Genomic DNA, 20,148 nt, shown 5'->3' on the forward strand with positions numbered 1-20,148 from the left:
AAGTCCTGGACATTCAGCTGCAGAGTAGGGGCCTGCTAGGGGTGAGATCATAGCTGGGTTCTTGTGTCTGGGCTTGTTTCTGGGCACTGGCCTGGGGCCCATGTACTTAGAGCTTTGTTTTGTCTATCAACACTTATACCCTCAGGTTCTGCTGGTTCTTCTTCCATATGCTAACCAACCACCGCCTCTTGGACCCAAAAACTATAAACCTTCTCATCCACCTCTACTCTGCCCTTAGGGTCCTGCAAATCTATTTCTAAGTCCTAAAACCAATAGGGATGATTTCATACTGTTTGTCAGACAACTGAGCATCTACTTCTGAAAAAATAGCAATGTTTGAGATGTGGACATAAAAGTGTCTTCTCAGACTGATGGGTCACTGTCCCCACTTCCATGCTTGAAACCCCATCTCCATTCTCAATGGAGCCATGAATGTATACCTCAAGTTCTACTAGAAGAGTTGCCTGTCATCTTCTGCCTGAAGCAGACTGCTTCTGTGTTTAAGAATGTGGAGACCCTTTTTCTATCAGTTTTCCTTTGAGCAGTAACTTATTATAGTGGATGACTTTGACTTACCTGGTCCTGCTCTCTGCTGTAAAATGTACATAAGTAGAGTCCCTCATCCCTGTTCATGAGATTTGGGATGGTTCCAATGGTCAGCTCTTTTGTGCTGATTGAGAAGTCTACCTTGCATAGCAGTGAGCTTCATACCTGGCATTATACGTAGACTTAATCCCACTTTTGCTGAAGCAAGAGACAGCATTGGCAGGCAGAACAAGTCCTGTAGCTTTGGGACAAAAGTGGCTGAGTCTTGAGGCTTGTCCCCAAAGGTCTTACCTTCCTTATCCACTCCAAAGCAGAAGTTGGCAGGCAGTTGAGGCAACTGACCAAATATCGAGAGATAGGAGTTTTTCAGGTGTCCACCAGTGGGAAACTGGTTGAATGAATTTGAATGAATTATGGTGTAGTCACATAGTGAAGTGCTATGCAGCCATAAGAAAGAAGAATAAAAAATGTCTGCCGTTAACCACTATGGAATAATATCCAAGATATATTGTTAGTAGAAAAGGCCAAATACAGACAGTGCATATATGGTGTTATTTTTTGAAAAATAAGATTATATGTGTATGTACACATACATATTTGCTTACTGGAAAGAAACACTGGAAAGATAAGCCAAAAACCAATAAAAATGATTAACCATACAAGTGGGTAGGAATGGCATAGAGGGATAGGGCTGGAAGAAAGAATTCTCTGTACTTTCAAAAATAGTTTTGACTTTTGAAGCATGTAAGTGTTTTACATTATGCAAAAAATAAAATGAAATAAAAAAGATCAGAGAAAGCAGTCCAAAATTGTACACACAAAGAAATGAGGCCAACTATATATCAAACTGATAACATGGCAAAAAGAATCATTTTAAGAAACTGTCAAACATGGCACTTGGGCTGCACAGCCTTAGTTGGATACTCTCTGGGAACAGAAAGTATTACAAATAAGCTTTGCCCTTACTGGATTTGTCGTTGGTAACAAAGCTATTATTATCATTTTGAGACTGCTATATGAATGCTTTTGGATAGAACAAGAAAGTACTGTGTGTATATATATTAATCCTAGGTATGTGTATATGTATGTATGTTATACAAACATGTTTTTAGGAAACATAATTTTCTTTGAAGGGGAAAATAGATACAATTATTAAATAAAATAAAGTTAAATAATAATTCAGTAATATTAAATTTCAATTAGAAATATCAGTGTCTTTGAGAAGCTTGAGCTCAGGAGTTCAAGACCAACCTGGGCAACATTGTGAGACCTTGCCTCTACAAAAAATAAAAATAAATTGCCAGGTTTTAAGAGGAAGATGACAGATAGGAAACAGGGTTACTGTTCAGCTCCCACTTGAACGGACAGACAGAGGGGTATGTGGAGACACACAGCATGAACTTTTGCTCTAAGAACCACCACAGGAACGTACCAGGAAAACCGAAATAATTCACTGATCCTTTTAAAGAGGTGGCACGCCGCTGCAAATTCCACAAGACAGGCAAAAAACTGTGCATTCCCAAAGTGTGAGGGGGGGAAACATGCCTCCAAACACATATCTCCACTGGGGAACCTGAAAATCCAGATTACAGGAGAAGGATTTAACCGTATCTACAGCTGAAATGGATTTAATACAAAATATTTCCTATAAAAGTAGAAGCAGCAGTGGGAAGAGCCTTGTAGACATTCTCATTCTCCAGCTTTAGCCCTAGGAAGCCATCTCTGACTCTATCTCACAGGGGTCCTTGAGAGAGGCAGCCAGTAGAATTAGCAGGGGCCACAGGGTGAAAGAAGCTTCCGAGTGAGCTTTGTAATGATTTCAACTGGGTGCAAATTCTCTTGAACAGAATCCGGAGGGCAAAAGGGAACTGCTACAGATAGGAGCGCAAAGCTGTGGCCAACAGGATGGGCAGACAGGGAGGGGCGAGGCCTGAAAGCTGTGCTTGCTTTCTCAGCAGGGAAGCTTATAGCCTGGGGCAAGGTCTGAGTCCAGAGCATAGGCTGCCCAGAGATAAACTTGGTGCTCTTAGTGGGACACCGCAGAAGCAAGATTGGCCCCACCAACTGTGTGGGAGCTGGGTGAGGCCTATTGCTACCGGCCTTCCCCCACTTCCCTGGTGACCTATATAATGCAACAGATGCAGCCATAATACCCCTTGAAACATAGCCCCATTGTCCTGAGAACCACATTCTCACCCCCGACAGTGGCTGTGGCAAGCCTTGCTCAAGGAGATTCTGAGCCCAGACATGCCAAACTCTGCCCCCACCTGATGGGTATTTCTCTACCTGCCCTGGTAGTTGATCACAAAAGACATAAATTTTGGGGAGCTTTATGGCCCCACCCATCACCTGAGAAACCCAAATACTTATCCTGGCTAAATTAGGGCAAGCTTAGATCCCTCTACTACTACTGCAGCTGGTGTTCTCTTGAAAGCACCATCTCTTGGCTGGAGGCCAAGCAGCTCAGGACATTACAACAACTCATGACAGAATAACCCTGCTTCAAGGAAAGAGAAAACAATAGCTAATTCCACTGCCTGCAACATCCTGGCTAACCAGAGGTCTTGAGTCTGTCCATGTGACAGCTTCACTGTTAGCTTAACAAGCATTTGAGAAAGCCACCACACTAAAGATATCTACAACCAAAGACTCTCAGAGAGTCTACTTCATTCCCTGGCCACCTCCACGAGAGCAGGTGCTGGTAGCCATGGCTAGGAGACCTGAAAATGGATCACGTCACAGGACTCTTTGCAGACATTCCGCAGCACCAGCCCAGAGCCTGGTAACCCCACTGGGTGGCTAGACCCAGAAGAGCAATTATAATCACTGCAGTCTGGCTCTCAGGAAGCCCCATCCCTAGGGGAAGGGGGAAAGCACCACACCAAGGGGTCACCTGTGGGACAAAATAATATGAACAACAGCCTTTGAGTTCCAGATCTTTCCACTGAAATATTCTCTTTGGTGAGCTCAAAGCTCACCAAATGAGAGGGAATCTGAAAATTAATTCTGGTAATATGACAAAACAAGGTTCTATAATACCCCCGAAAGATTACACTAGCTTCCCAGCAATGGATCCAAACCCAGAAGAAATCTGAATTGCCAGATAAAGAATTCAGAAGGTTGGTTATTAAGCTACTCAAGGAGATACCAAAAAAGGTGAAAATGAACTTAAAGAAATTAAAAAGACAATACAGGATATGAATGAAGAATTATCCATATAAATAGATAATCATAAAGAAAAAACAATCATAATTTCCGGAACTGGAAGACACACTTAGAGAAAGATCAAATGCACTGTAAAGTGTCAACAATAGATTAGAACAAGTAGAAGAAAGAACTTCAGAGCTTGAAGACAAGACTTTTGAATGAACCCAATCAGATAAAAACCAGAAAAAGAAAAAAAAAAGAATTTAAAAAATGAACAAAGCCCCCAAGAAATTTGGGATTATGTTAAACTGCCAAACCTAAGAATAGTTGGTGTTCTTGAGAAAAAAGAGAAATCTAAAAGTGTGGAACTTATTTGAGGGAACAATTGAGGAAAACTTCCCTGGCCTTGCTAGAGACCTAGATATCAAATAAGCTCAAATAATACCTGGGAAATTCATTGCAAATAGAACATCACCTAGGCATGTAGTCATCAGATTATCTAAAGTCAAGATGAAGGAAAGACTCTTAAGAGCTGTGAGGCAAAAGCATCAAGTAACCTATAAAGGAAAACCTATCAGATTAACAGCAGATTTCTCAGCAGAAACCCTATAAGCAAGAAGGAATTGGGGTCCTATCTTTAGCCTCCTCAAACAAAATAATTGTTAGCCAAGAATTTTGTATCCAGGAAAATTAAGCTTCATAAATGAAGGAGAGATAAAGTCTTTGTCAGACAAATAGATGCTGAGATAATTTGCCACTCCCAAGCCAGCACCACAAGAAATGCTAAAAGGAGTTCTAAATCTTTAAATCAAACCTCAAAATACACCAGAATAGAACTTCCTTAAAGCATAAATCTCACAGGGCCTATAAAGCTATACAAATAGAAAAAACAAACAAACAAAAAACAAGTTATTCAGGCAACAAGTAGCACAATGAATAGAACAATACCTCACATCTCAATACTAAAGTTGAATGTAAATGGCTTAAATGCTCCACTTAAAAGATACAGAATGGAAGAACAGATAAAAATCCAGCAACCAAGTATCTGCCATCTTCAAGAGACTCACCAGACACATAAGGACTCACATAAACTTAAGGTAAAGGAATGGAAGAAGATACTCCATGCAAATGGACACCAAAAGCAACCAGGAGTAGCTATTCTTATATCAGACAAAACAGACTTTAAAGCAACAACAATTTAAAAAGACAAAGGGGGACATTATATAATGATAAAAGGATTGGTGCAACAGGAAAATATCACAATCCTAAATATATATGCACCCAACACTGGAGCTCTCAAATTTCTAAAACAATTATTACCAGACTTAAGAAATTAGATAGATGGCAACATGATAATAGTGGGGGACTTCAATACTCCACTGACAACACTAGATGGATCATCAACACAGGAAGTCAACAAAGAAACAATGAACTTAAACTATGCCCTAGAACAAATAGACTTAACAGATATTTATAGAACATTCTACCCAACAACTGCAGAATATACATTCTTTTCGTCAGCACATGGAATATTCTCCAAGATAGACCATATGATAGGCCACAAAAAAAGTCTCAATAAATTTAAGAAAACTGAAATTATACCAAGTACCCTTTCAGACCACATGGAATAAAATGGGAAATGAACTCCAAAAGGAACCCTCAAAACTACACAAATACATGGAAATTAAGTAATCTGCTCCTGAATGACCTTTGGGCCAACCATGAAATCAAGACAGAAATTTAAACAGTATTAGAACTGGGTCGGGCACGGTGGCTCACTCCTGTAATCCCAGCACTTTGGGAGGCCGAGGCGGGCATGTCACGAGGTCAGGAGATTGAGACTATCCTGGCTAACACAGTGAAACCCCGTCTCTACTAAAAATAGAAAAAATTAGCCGGGAGTGGTGGCAGGTGCCTGTAGTTTCAGCTACTCGGGAAGCTGAGGCAGGAGAATGGCGTGAACCCGGGAGGCGGAGCTTGCAGTGAGCCAAGATGAGCCACTGCACTCTAGCCTGGGCCACAGAGCGAGACTCCGTCTAAAAAAGAAAAAAAAAGTATTTGAACTGAACCTCTGGGATACAGAAAAAGCAGTGCTAAGAAAAAGTTCATAGCATTAAATGCCTACATGAAAATGTCTGAAAGAGCACGAATAGACAATCTAAGGTCACACCCTCAAGGAACTAGAGAAACAAGAACAAACTAAACTCAAACCCAGCAGAAGAAAAGAAATAACAAAGATCATAGCAGAACTAAATGAAATGGAAACAACAATAACAAAAAGTGAAACAAAAAAGATGATTCTTTGAAAAGATAAACAAAATTGATAGACCATTAGCGAGATTAACCAAGAAAAGGAGAGAGAAGATCCAAATAAGCTCAATTAGAAACAAAACAGTAGATACTACAACTGACACCACAGAAATACAAAAGATCATGCAAGGCTACTATGAACACCTTTACACACACAAACTAGAAAATCTAGAAGAATGGATAAATTCCTGGAAATATACAACCCTCCTATATTAAATCAGGAATAAACAGAAACTTTGAACAGACCAATAACAAGTGGCAAGATAAAAGCAGTAATACAAAAATTCCCAATAAAAAAAAAGTCCAGGACCAGATGGATTCACAGCTAAATTCTATCAGCTATTCAAAGAAGAATTGGTACCAATCTTACTGAAACTATTCCAAAAGATAGAGAAAGAGGGACTCATCCTTAAATCATTCTGTGAAACCAGTATCATCCTAATGCCAAAACTAGGAAAGGACATAACAAAAAGAAAATCTACAGACCAATATCCCTGATGAAGCTAGATGCAAAAATCCTCAACAAAATATTAGCTAACCGAATCCAACAGCGTATCAAAAAAGATAATACACCATGATCAAGTAGTGTATTAAGATATAAAGATATATCATCATGTATAAAGATAAACACCACAATCAAGTGGGTTTCATACAAGGGATGCAAGGATGGTTTAACATACATGAGTCAATAAATGTGATACATCACATAAACAGAATTAAAAACTAAAATCATGTGATCACCTCAATAGATGCAGGAAAAGCATTTGACAAAATCCAGCATCTTTTTATGATTAAAACCCTCAGCAAAATCAGCATAGAAGGGACATACCTTAAGGTAATAAAAGCCATCTATGACAAACCCATAGACAACATTATACTGAATAGGGAAAAGTTGAAATCATTTCCCCTGAGAACTGTAACAAGCAAGGATGCCTACTTTCACCACTTCTATTCAACATAGTACTGGAAGTCCTAGACAGAGCAGTAAGACAAGAGAAAGAAATAAAGGGCATCTAAATCAATAAAGAGGAAGTCAAACTGCTGTTCACCAATTGTATGATTGTATGCCTAGAAAACCCTAAAGACTCATCCAGAAAGCTTCTAGATCTGATAAATGAATTCAGTTAAGTTTCGGGATACAAAATCAATGTACACAAATCAGTAACACTGCTATATACCAACAATGACCAAGCTGAGAATCAAATCAGGAACTCAACCCCTTTTACAAAAGCTGCAATAATAATAATAATAATAATAATAATAATAATAATAAAATACTTAGGAATATACCTAACCAAGGAGGTGAAAGATCTCTACAAGGAAAACTACAAAACACTGCTGAAAGAAATCATAGACAACACAAACAAATGAAAACACATCTCATGTTGATGGATGGGTAGAATCAATATTGTGCAAATGACCGGACTGCCAAAGGCAATCTACAAATTTAATGCAATTCCCATCAAAATACCATCATCATTCTTCACAGAACTAGAAAAAAAAATCCTAAAATTCATATGGAACAAAAAAAGAGCCCACACAGCTGAAACAAGACTAAGCAAAAAGAACAAATCTGGAGGTATCATATTACCTGACTTCAAACTATACTATAAGGGTATAGTTACCAAAACAGCATGGTACTTGTATAAAAATAGTCATGTAGACCAGTAGAACAGAATAGAGAACCCAGAAATAAATCCAAATATTTACAGCCTATGGATCTTTGACAAAGCAAACCAAAACATAAAGTGGGGAAAGGACACCCTGTTCAACAAATGATGCTGGGATAATTGGCAAGCCATATGTAAAAGAATGAAACTGGATCCTCATCTGTCACCTTACACAAAAATCAACTCAAGATGGATCAAAGACTTAAACCTAAGACCTGAAACCATAACAATTCTAGAAGATAACATTGGCAAAACTCTTCTAGACATTGGCTTAGGCAAAGTGTTCATGACCAAGAACCCAAAAGCAAATGTAACAAAGACAAAGATAAATATATGGGACCTAATTAAACTAAATAGCTTCTGCACAGCAAAAGAAACAATCAGCAGAGTAAACAGACAACCCATAGAGAGGGAGAAAATCTTCATAAACTATGCATCCAACAAAGGACTGATATCCAGAATCTACAAGGAACTCAAATTAGCAACAAAACAAAACAGAACAAAAAATAATACCCTCAAAAAAGTGGGCAAAGGAAATGAATACGCAATTCTCAAAAGAAATACAAATGGCCAATAAACAGATAAAAAAAGCTTGACGTCACTAATTATCAGGGAAATGCAAATCAAAACCACTATGAGATACCACATTACTCCTGCAAGAATGGCCATAATTAAAAAATAAAAAAATAACAGATGTTGGCATAGATGTGGTGAAAAGGAACACTTACACTGCTGGTAGGAATGTAAACTACTACAACCACTATGGAAAACAGTGCGGAAATTCCTTAAAAAACTAAAAGTAGAACTACCATTTGATCCAGCAGTTCCACTACTGGAGACCTACCCAGAGGAAAAGAAGTCATTATACAAAAAAGACACTTACACATGCATGTTTATAGCAGCAAAATTCACAATTACGAAAATATGGAACCAGCCTAAATGCCCATCAACCAATGAGTGGACAAAGAAAATGTGGCATATATACACCATGGAATACCACTCAGCCTTAAGAAGGAACAAAATAATGGCATTTACAGCAACAGTAACCTGGATGGAGTTGGAGACCATTATTCAAAGTGAAGTAACTCAAGAATAGAAAACCAAACATTGTATGTTCTCACTCATAAGTGGGAGCTAAGCTATGAGGATGCAAAGGCATAAGAATGATATAATGGACTTTGGAGACTCAGAGGGAAGGGTGGGAGGGGGTTGAGGGAAAAAAAGACTACACATTGGGTACAGTGTACACTGCTTGGGTGACAGGTTCACCAAAACATCAGAAATCACCACTAAATAACTTATCCATGTAACCAAACATGACCTGTTCCCCAAAAACTATTGAAATAAAAAAAAAAACAAGAAATGTCAGTGTGAATTCATAAGTACACGTATGTATATGTGTGTGTCTGTAATTGATTTCAGTCAAAGAGCCTAGAAGTCATAACATTGTAATAGCAATGGGCACACCTCATGCCTTGAACTTGGTATCTAAGTACCATTCTCCAGGAAAGGGGACCAGGGATCCTCATTGAACTGGCTGATTCCAAGTCAAAAGCAGGTAAAGTACAAGTTGAGCCTAGGACACTTTATTGTAGCAGAAAATAAGGAAATCACGGACTAATAGGATCATGTCAAAGGAACAGCAGAGGCAGCTTGAAGAGGGTCCCAATGGCCAAATTGAGCTTAAGTGTCAGAAATAATAATGATGGCAGTTGACATTGAGTTGTAAAGAAATCCATGAATTCACAGCGATACTCAAAAAAAAAAAAAAAAAAAAGGAACAGAGAGAGAAAAGAGAACTCTTCTTTAGGGAAGACTTCCTCTAATAAATGTAGAAAAAAGATATACATTTATTGCAACCCTCGAAGAAGAAATAGATTCAGGGAAGCACCTTCAGTGGATGCTAAACCTTATTGGGTGAAAGGTTGTTGAAGAACAGGATGTCAAAGTATAATTCAACAAATTACAGTATTTACTAATTTTGAGAAGGAAAATGCACCTTTACTATGAGAGATATGGTGACTGTCACCTTCCCTAAATTATCAAAGTGAGCGACACCAGCAGGGATGGGATGTCATCATGTGTCCCAATGGGATCCATCTGTTGTATTAGTTAGGGTTCTCTAGAGGGGCAGAACTAATGGAATGAACATATATATATATATATATATATGAGTTTATTAAGTATTAACTCACACAATCACAAGGTCCCACAGTAAGCTATCTGCATCTGAGGAGCAAGGAGAGCCAGTCTCTGAGAGCAGGGAGATCCAAACTGAAGAACTTGAAGTCCGATGTTTGAGGGCAGGAAGCATCCAGCACGAGAGAAAGATGTAGGCTGGGAGGCTGGGACAGTGCCTGTTTACACATTTTTCTGCCTGCTTATTATATTCTACCTGCACTAGCAGCTAATGGTGCCCACCCAGATTAAGAGAGGGTCTGCCTTTCCCACGCTTCTGACTCAGATGTTAATCTCCTTTGGCAAAACCTCACAGACAAACCCAGGATCAATACTTTGTATTCAATCCAATCGGGTTGACAATCAGTATTAACCATCACACCTGTGAAGGATTCTTCTCATGGGTCCAGTCCAGCCTTTAGATCCACATCCAGTTACAGGAAATACAGAGGAGAGAAGGACAGGTCAAGGAGGCCCTGACTAAGCTGTCTGACAAAGCTAGAATGAGGGATGTTCTACAAGACAGTTGAGCCAAACTCCAAAAAGTCATCACAGATTCAAAAAAAAAAAAAAAAAAAACTAAACTTAAAACCTCTGTAAGGTCATCTGATTGGAAGGACTCACATAAAATTGCAAAGGACGCTCTCTTCTCTTTGCTAGTTGAACCCGGTCCTACATGTGCCTCTCCATACTGTTCTAGACCAGCGTTTATCATGTTTCACAGCCTCTCTTGGTCCCAGTGATGGAGATCCCCGTTCCTCTCCACTATGTTCATCAAGCAATTTGGTGTTCTCTTGAAGGGTAGGAAGGTCTCAACAGAGACTGTTGGCTCTTGTTAGGGTGCCTTTTTTTTTTTTTTTTTTTAAGATGGAGTCTCGGACTATTGCCCGGGCTGCAGTGCAGTGGCACAATCTCAGCTCACTGCAACCTCCACCTCACAGGTTCAAGCAATTCGCCTGCCTCAGCCTCCCTAGTAGCTGGGATTACAGGCGCCTGCCACCACTCCCAGCTAATTTTTTTATTTTTTATTTTTTTATTTTTAGCAGAGATGGGGTTTCACTATGTTGGCCAGGCTGGTCTCGAACTCCTGACATTGTGATCCACCCACCTCAGCCTCCCGAAGTGCTGGGATTACAGGCGTGAGCCACCGCGCCCGGCCGTTTAGGGGTGCTTTTATATTGGAGAAACAGCCTGATTGCACATAAATTTAAGACAACTAAGGCAAGCACCCATACGTAATGAGAATCTCCACTCCTTTCTGTCCAAAGGCTGAGTGCACCAGAATACTTCAATCTGAGAAAGAAAACAAACTTTTATCTGAGGAATGTGAGCCCTTTAAATCATCAGGCCCAGAAAGGCATTTAAAATGTGACCACAATCCGGTCTCACTCTCCCTGGAACTGAATAATGACCTCTTGAAGCCACTTGCTATGTGGGCTGCAGATGGATGCCAAGTTGCAACAATGTATAGCCAATCACTAACCAATGTAATTTCTGTAAACTAATGAAAATTCCTGATGAGCAACTTTTGTAATTGCTTCTCTCATGATTCTTCCTTTTTTCTTTAAAAACTTGAGGCTCTTCTTTGTCCTCCAGAGCACTCCCCAAGGCAACCTGGAAGTGCATCCATGGCTGCAACTCTCAACCTTGGCCCAAATAAACTCTCTATATTAATTCTGCCTCTGCTTCTTCCTTTTACGTTGACATTTCCATCTCTAGAGATTGGATACTCTCCCTCCTGACAGGTGCCTGATTACTCTCTTGTATTTAGAAGTGGCCTTTCCTGTCTCTGGCATATTTCCTCCCCAAGGGTGGGGTGTTGCTGGGATGATGTTGAGGTGTGCTAGAACTTGCTGCTGTTGCGGAAATTTAAAATAAAATCTGCCAATCTAGAAAACCTGTCCAAAAATATATGAAATGAAAAAAAGTGTTATTATTACTTATGCATTAAACCAGATTGCAACACACATCAAAAGCAATCCACTAAAGAAATTGCAAAGACAGAAAAAATGTATCACCCTCTTACATAGCCAGGCAGATAGAATCTATTACATATGTGTTAATTGCACTCATCCAAAGGAAGAAGAAAACTCTCATATGCTACAACTTGTAGCCAGACTCCTAGGCAAAGCTCCCAGAGAGACAGGAGACAGGGCACCATCCATCTTAATGTTCACATTTCAAAGAGATGGCTCCGAGGCCCCCGAGATGCACATTCCAGGGAAGCCAAAGTGGCAAAGGGCTTGTTTAGCTTTCAGAAAGGTTTATATACCTCCCAAAGAGACAGAGAAAGGATTATAAAGGAAATACTCTAAGAAAAGGGAGGGAGGGACTTATCTTTGCCTTTTGGCACCAGGGAAAATTCAATTTCTTTTTACTTGTACTTACCCTTATGCTGCCTAGGAAATTAAGGAGAAGTTGAGGGTCCACTGAGTGGCAGGGCTGCCAGAGAATGGTTTCCCAGCCTAGTGCTGGAAGAGCTCCTATCTCCCAGGCGACCTGGCCCTCCCTTTCCCTACCACTGACGCTTCCTCTTCCTGAGCTACTGGCGAGCCCTGGAGCGGCTGTCTCATAAGCTCTCACAAATGAGATGGAGCCGGGACCCCTCTTAGGGGCCTGGTCTCCCCAGCACCAAATAAAGACATTAAAAAATATTGAGTTTCTTAAAGGGAAATTTCAGGCACCTAGCTAGCCCTGAGAAGTAAATGAGCAACTTGATAAGCAAGAGAGTAATGGTAGCTTGAAACAATAATCATGGAAGTGAGAATCATGGGATGTTTGGCTCCCTGTAAAAACTAAAGACAACGTCTGTTTTTGTTTGTTTGTTTTTGTTTTGTTTTGAGACAGGGTCTCACTCTGTTGCCCAGGCTGGAGTGCAGTGGTGCAATCATGACTCACTGCAACCTTGACCTGAGGGCTCAAGCAATCCTCCCGTCTCAGCTCCATCAGTAGCTGGGACCACAGGCACATGCCACCACACCCTGTTAATTTTTGTATTTTTTTTTTGTAGAGGCAGGGTTTCATCATGTTGCCCAGGCTGGTCAAACTACTAGGCTCGAGCAATCTGCCTACCACAGTCTCCCAAATTACTGAGATTACAGTCGTAAGCCACCACACCCAGCCAAAGATAGCATCTTAAAGATAGCAGCAGGAGACAGACAAATTCCCAGGCAGATTGGGGTGGGTCCCCTATGAAACCCAATCCCCAAGCCAAAGACAGCCTGAAGCCTGAAAACCAGGCTGTCAGTTCTGGATGGAGTCCATGACCAGAATGAGAACTTCTATTTTCATTTGCCTGCTCTTTCCCAATTGGTTCTTTCTGAATAATGCTTTTTAACCAATCAAGTGTTGCCTTTTCCAAGGCTAGGGATAGCGGACACCTCCCACATTCTGAGCCTATAAAAACTGGAGACTCAGCCATACATTGAGACTATCTACCTTCAGGTCCTCTCTCTGCTGAGAGCTGTTTTGTTGCTCAATAAAACTCTTCTCTGCCTTGCTCACTCTCCAGTTGTCAGCGTAATCTCATTCTTCATGGACATGGGACAAGAACCCAGGACCCACCAAACAGTGGGTGCAAAAGGAGCTGCTGTAACACTGTAGCCCTCCCACCCTCCGCCAGTGCTGGGCATCCATCCCACATGATAGGAAATGGCAGCAGGGCCAGGCCCTCCCAGGAGCCACAGGCTAGAGCAGGACAGCAGGACTGAATGAGCTGTTAACATATCCCCATTTTCTGGACTGTGAGTGGCGGGAAGGAGAAAAGAGCTGCAACCCTTTTGGACATCTAGACCTCAGGGCTCCTGGAGCCAGTGTTGTGACATGATGTAACACTCCCTTTGGGGCTCCACAGGTGCTGGCATCTCCAAGTTTTTGGGTGCCACTGTGTTCCCCTAGTCTGGATGCCAGCACCTGGAGCTGCTCATTCCACTGCAGCAGCTGACACACCTGGCTGTGCACAGTAACTGGACCCTGCAAACTTGCCACTCCACACCTGGCTCACCTGTGGTGGCTGGTAGGGTGAGCTGGGTGCAGCCTGCTGGGCCAACTGGATGGAGCAAGCCCAGAGGCCAGCCCAGAGCTGAGTGAGGCCCAGGCATGGGTGCAGCCAGCTGCAGCGGTGTCTGGCTGGTGAAGTGGCACCCCAAAAAAGTCCTGTGCCATTAACATATGTCCCAGAGTTGTTTCAGAAATCTGGACCCCCACCAATGGATCCACCAAATGGATCCACTGACGCATAGACTTCAGATAAAGAGGAACTGAGGACTGAATTCTGACCGCCATTCTTTGTTCTAAATTTCTCCCTGGGGAGCCTGGAGGAAGTCACACCCATGAGCCAGAGCTGACATTCTTTTCTACTGATCCCACATTTTTAGACAAAGCTTTGCCTCACCTATGACCTGTGGGCCCACTTCAAGATGTTCCACCTTTTTAGGTTAAACTGATGTATAACCTCCATGATTTCTTATTTTGCCTGTAACCTCTGCCTCCTGCCTTTAAAACCCTTACCTATGGCCGGGCACAGTGGCTTACGCCTGTAATCACAGCACTTTGGGAGGCCAAGGCGGGTGGATTGCCTGGGGTCAGGAGTTTGAGACCATCCTGGCCAACATGGTTAAACCCCATCTCTACTAAAAATACAAAAATTAGTCGGGTGTGATGGCAGGCACCTGTAGTCCCAGCTATTCAGGAGGCTGAGGCAGAAGAATCGCTTGAACCCAGGAGGCGGAGCTTAAAGTGAGCCAAGATTGTGCCACTGCACTCCAGCCTTGGTGACAGAGCGAGACTCCGTCTCAAAAAAACCAAAACAAAACAAAAAACAAAACAAAAAATGACGAGTTAATGGGTGCAGCACACCAACATGGCACATGTATACATATGTAACAAACCTGCACATTGTGCACATGTACCCTAGAACTTAAAGTATAATAAAAATACATATACATATATATATATAACCCTTACCTGCAAGCTATTGTGGAGGTCAGGAGTTAAGTGTTAGATGCCCGATCCTCCTTGCTTGGTATCCAGTTTGAGTTCATAATATAAGTGTGTTGCAGGGGAATCTTTTCCTCTACCCATCTTAGGTTTTCCAACTGAAACCTTATAAGTTAGACTGGCCAAAGACTGACTAACAAGAGAAAAACAAGTCTACTTACAAGTTCATTGTCTGTGTATACACGGGAACACTGAGAGGGGGTTAAATACCATCTTAGGCTAAAACAAAAGAAAAAAGGGTTGGGGCTTCTGTGTAGGGGAGGCAACTTATGAGAAGTTAACCAGGAAAAGAATGGTAAACAAGAGGTGTTTAATAAGATTTGTCGTGCAGATTTAAGTCTGCCCTTTCTCCCCTGATGAGTAGTTAAGAGTCTTCTTCCTGGGAGAAGGAGACACCTCTACAATCCTTTACAAAAAGAAAACTTAGACCCTGTTTTTAGAGCTTTCCTGCATCTGCTGGTTCTCAATAGCCTTCAGCTCAAAATAATTATATGCCAAAGAGGCATATCTGGGGTGGCATATTCTAGTACACTTAGCAAGCAACTTCCTAGACTCAGGTTTCCACATTTTCTTTCCCCATCTCCACTCCCATCTCTCCCTCCAAAACCTATCGTATGCACTATGGACCCCAGCCTTGGAAACACAATAGGCCTTCTTATTTTTGACCCTTAAATGCAAAAGACTGACTACCACCAGTGGAGAGTAGAAGGAGAAAGAATTCAAGCCTCAAGGCAAGTTCCTACATCTCTCCTTAGATCTGATGAGATTAGAACACAGCTTACTCTCGGACAGGGGTTCAGGAATCTGCAAATAGTTCAAGGAGTCACCAGGTCCTGGGAAACAAAACTAAAACTCTAGACACCTGAGACCCAGCCCAGACTGACTAAACCAGAGCAGGGCAGTTTTTAAAGCTCCCCAGGATCCTAAAGTGCAGCCAAGGTTGAGAGCCACCAGCCAGAGGCAGAACAGAAGAGGAATTTTTTATGTGTTGTTAAGGAGTCCAGACTGGAAGCCTCTGAAGCTTTGTAGAGGAGAAGAATAGTAAGATTAGTCAGTTTGAAAGATCCTCTGGCAGCTGGCCATGTGGAGGTTGCATAGGAAAGGAACAAAGAGAGGAGATGGGTTAGGAGATGGTTAGGTTAATGCAGGTGAGAGCCATCTGGGCTTGAGCTAACATAGGGGTTGGAGGAGTAGGAAGATGGGAATAAATCTGAGAAAGGTGAAGGTGGGGTTTCAACCTCACCATCATGCAGAGTTATGCTTTCCACTTTTTTTTTTTTTTTTGTAAAGGAGTTTTGCTCTTGTTGCCCAAGCTGGAGTGCAGTGGCATAATCTTGGCTCACTGCCACCTCAGCCTTCTAGTTCAAGCGATTCTCCTGCCTCAGCCTCTCAAGTAGCTGAGATTAGAGGCACCTGCCACCACATCTGGCTAATGTTTGTATTTTTAGTAGAGATGGGGTTTCACCATGTTGGCCAGGCCAGTCTCGAACTCCTGACCTTGTGATCCGCCTGCCTCGGCTTCCCAAAGTGCTGGGATTACAGGCATGATAATTTTTGTATTTTTTAATAGAGACGGGATTTCACCATGTTGGTCAGTCTGGTCTCAAACTCCTGACCTCAGGTGATCCGCCTACCTCGGCCTCCCAAAGTGCTGGGATTACAGGCATGATAATTTTTGTATTTTTTAGTAGAGATGGGGTTTCACCATGTTGGTCAGGCTGGTCTCAAACTCCTGACCTCGGGTGATCCGCCCACCTCGGCCTCCCAAAGTGACGGGATGACAGGTGTGAGCCACTGCACCCGGCCCTATTTTTAAATTTTTTTAATCAACATTGCTTTTTAGATTGATCCGTGTTGATATACACAGTTCTGATTCATTCTTGTTTTTATCATTGAAGTTTATTGAATTGTACAGAAAAGTGCACAGATTATGAGGGTCATTTCAATTAATTTTCATAAATTAATACTTATTAACTTAAGGAAACAAAAATATAACCACCAATTGGATTTGAGATCGAATGTTAATAGTGCCCCAGAAGCCCCTCACATGACATCATCCAGTCAATGTCTGTTCCACTTCCCCCAGTGAAATAATTTCCTAAGCTCTCCCGCCATCGCTGCCAGTTTGCAAACGCTTTATGAATGGAGTTGGAGCTTGCAGGCTGTGTCTGGCTTCTTCTGCTCAATTTTATACTCAAGAGACTAATCTTTGCTTTTTTTGTGTAGTAGTGAGCAGTTTGCTTATTTAAATTTTTTAAAATAGATTTTATTTTCTACAGCAGTTTCAGATTTTTAGAAACATTGAGATGATGGCACAGAGAGTTTCCTTTTTTATTATTATTATACTTTAAGTTCCAGGGTACAAGTGCACAACGTGCAGGTTTGTTACATATGTAAACATGTGCCATGTTGGTGTGCTGCACCCATTAACTCTTCATTTACATTAGGTATCTCTCCTAATGCTATCCCTCCCCCCTCCCCCGACCCCAGGACAGGCCCCGGTATGTGATGTTCCCCTTCCTGTGTCCAAGTGTTCTCATTGTTCAATTCTTTCAATATACTTCACATCCAGTTTCCCCTATTATCGATATCTTACATTTGTTACAATGAAACAAATAATGACCCGTTATTAACAAAAGTTCATAATTTTGTTCTTTCAGTCTTCACTTGATGTCTTTTCCTTCTGTTCCAGAATCCCACATTAGATTTAGTTGTCATGTCTCTTTAGGCACCTGCTGTCTGTGGCAGTTTCTCTGACTTTCCTTCTTTAGATGCACTGAGGGTTCTGAGGACTGCTTAGGTATTTTGTAGAATGTCCCACTTTTGGAATTTGCCTGATGTTTTTCTCATGAGAAAACTGGGGTTGTAGGTTATTGGGAAGAAAATCACAGAGGTGAAGTGCTATTTTCATCCCGTGATATCAAGCGTACCTACTGTCAGCATGATTTATGAATGCGGAAGGTAGCCTTGGTCGCCTGCCTGAGTGGCGCTTGTCAGGGTCCTCCACTGTAAATTTACTCTTTTTCTCCCCTTTTCTATATTGTACGCTTTGGGAGGAAGTCATTATGTACAGCTCACACTGAAGGAATGGGGAGTTTGATTCCTTCTTCTTGAAGACAGAGTACCTATGTAAAATATGTGGAATTCTTTTGTATGAGAGATTTGTCTCTGCTTCCTCATTTATTAATATATTTAACCATGTATTTATACCATGCATATTTACTTTATACTGTAGGTTATAATCCAATACTACTTTGTTACCACAAAGTGTTCCAGCTTTGGCCATTGGGAACTCTTTTAGCTGGCATCTGTGCTCCTTTGACAGACTCTGATCAATGTTTTGTTTGGTCCTGTTTTGTTTTTGAGCACCTCCTTACTTTCTGGCACTACCGGATGCTCTAGGCTCATCTTGGATATTTCCTGTCCCAGTCTTAGAATCAGCCACTTCTCCAAGGAATCCTGGTCCCTTTAAATGGAGAATAGTATTAGAAACCAAGATACGGTGCTGTGCGCGTTTGCTGTTACTGGGATGTCATTTCTTTCAGGCTCTCTCAGGGACAGAGCAAGAAACATAGATGTTTATACTATATTATGTATATATGCACATCTATAAATACTTCTATAGATAACCATCAGCCTCTCTATTGAGCTAAATATGAGTTCACACTGCTATCTCCAACTCAAATCCATCACTGCATGAATCATTCTTTCTCCTCCTGCTTCTTGATAAACAGCCACTCCAGTAGTGAGAAACCTGGCTTCTACCATCTGCCATCCATTCATGCAATTGTTCCATGCCAGTATACATACATAGCAATAACAGAATTGTTAACCAATACCCCATGGGGAACAATTTTATCAACTAGAGTACAGTGCTCACATGCAGTTCCCTTTGCCTTTAATCTTACAGGCCTCACTTATTTCCAAAATACTTCAGTCAACATCTCTTCCCCTCCCCGACCCATCCCTTCAGTGAGACTGTTTCCTATATTTGTGATACAGTTAGATTCTCTTGTCATGGTCTGCATTCTCTCTTGGGATCCCCCAACCTCTCAAATAATTTTTCAAAATTTGCATTCATTAAGGTTCACCTTTGGTTGCATAGGCAATGCAATGCAATATCTTATATCCACCATTTAAATAATTCTACTTCCCTAAAATTTTACATTACAATAATCTTACTGCCCTAAAAATTACCTGCATTTCACCTATTCACCCTCTACCCTCCACCTTCACCCTGGAACTCACTGAACACTTTAGAGTCTCTACAGTTTTGCATTTTCCAGACTATTATATAACTGGAATCCTATAATATGCAGCCTTTGCATACTGGCTTCCTTCTTTTATATATATATATATTTTAAATTATACTTTAAGTTCTAGTGTACATGTGCACAACGTGCAGGTTTGTTATGTATATATACATGTGCCATGTTGGTGTGCTGCACAATAACTAGTCATTTACATTAGGTATATCTCCTAATGCTATCCCTCCCCCCTCCCTAATACATTAGGTATATCTCCTAATGCTATCCCTCCCCACTCCCCCCACCCCACAACAGGTGTGTGATGTTCCCCTTCCTGTGTCCAAGTGTTCTCATTGTTCAATTCCCACCTATGAGTGAGAACATGCGGTGTTTGGTTTTCTGTCCTTGCTATAGTTTGCCGAAAATGATGGTTTCCAGCTTCCTCCATGTCCCTACAAAGGACATGAACTCATCATTTTTTATGGTTGCATAGTTTACTGGGCATATACCCAAAGGAATATAAATCATGCTGCTATAAACATACTGGCTTCTTTCACTTAGCAGTATGCATTTAAGATTCCTCCATATCTTTTCATAGCTCAATATTCATTTCTTTTTATTGCAGAATTATATTCCGCATTCCACTGTATAGATGTACCACAACTTGTTTATTCATTCAGCTGTTGAACAGAATCTTAGTTGCTTCCAATTTTTGGCAATTATGAATAAATCTGCTTTAAACATTTACATGCAGATTTTTTATGCGAACATAAGTTTTCAAATCAATTGGATAAGTATCTAGGAGCAAAACAGATGGATTCTGTACTAAGACTATATTTAGTTCTGTAAGAGGCAGCCAAACTGTCTTGCAAAGTGGCTACACCATTCTGCATTCCCACCAGCAATGAACGAGAGTTCTTGTTGCTCTGCATCTCTGTCATCATTTGGTATTGTCAGGCTTTTGGATTTTAACCATTCTTATAGGTGTGTAGTGGCATCTTGCTATTGTTTTAACTTGGAACTCTCTAATGACAACTTAATTATTTATTCAT

The sequence above is a fragment of the Hylobates moloch genome, unplaced genomic scaffold (genome assembly GCF_009828535.3).
Source record: "Hylobates moloch isolate HMO894 unplaced genomic scaffold, HMol_V3 SCAFFOLD_14, whole genome shotgun sequence".
NCBI classification, from domain to species: Eukaryota; Metazoa; Chordata; class Mammalia; order Primates; family Hylobatidae; genus Hylobates; species Hylobates moloch.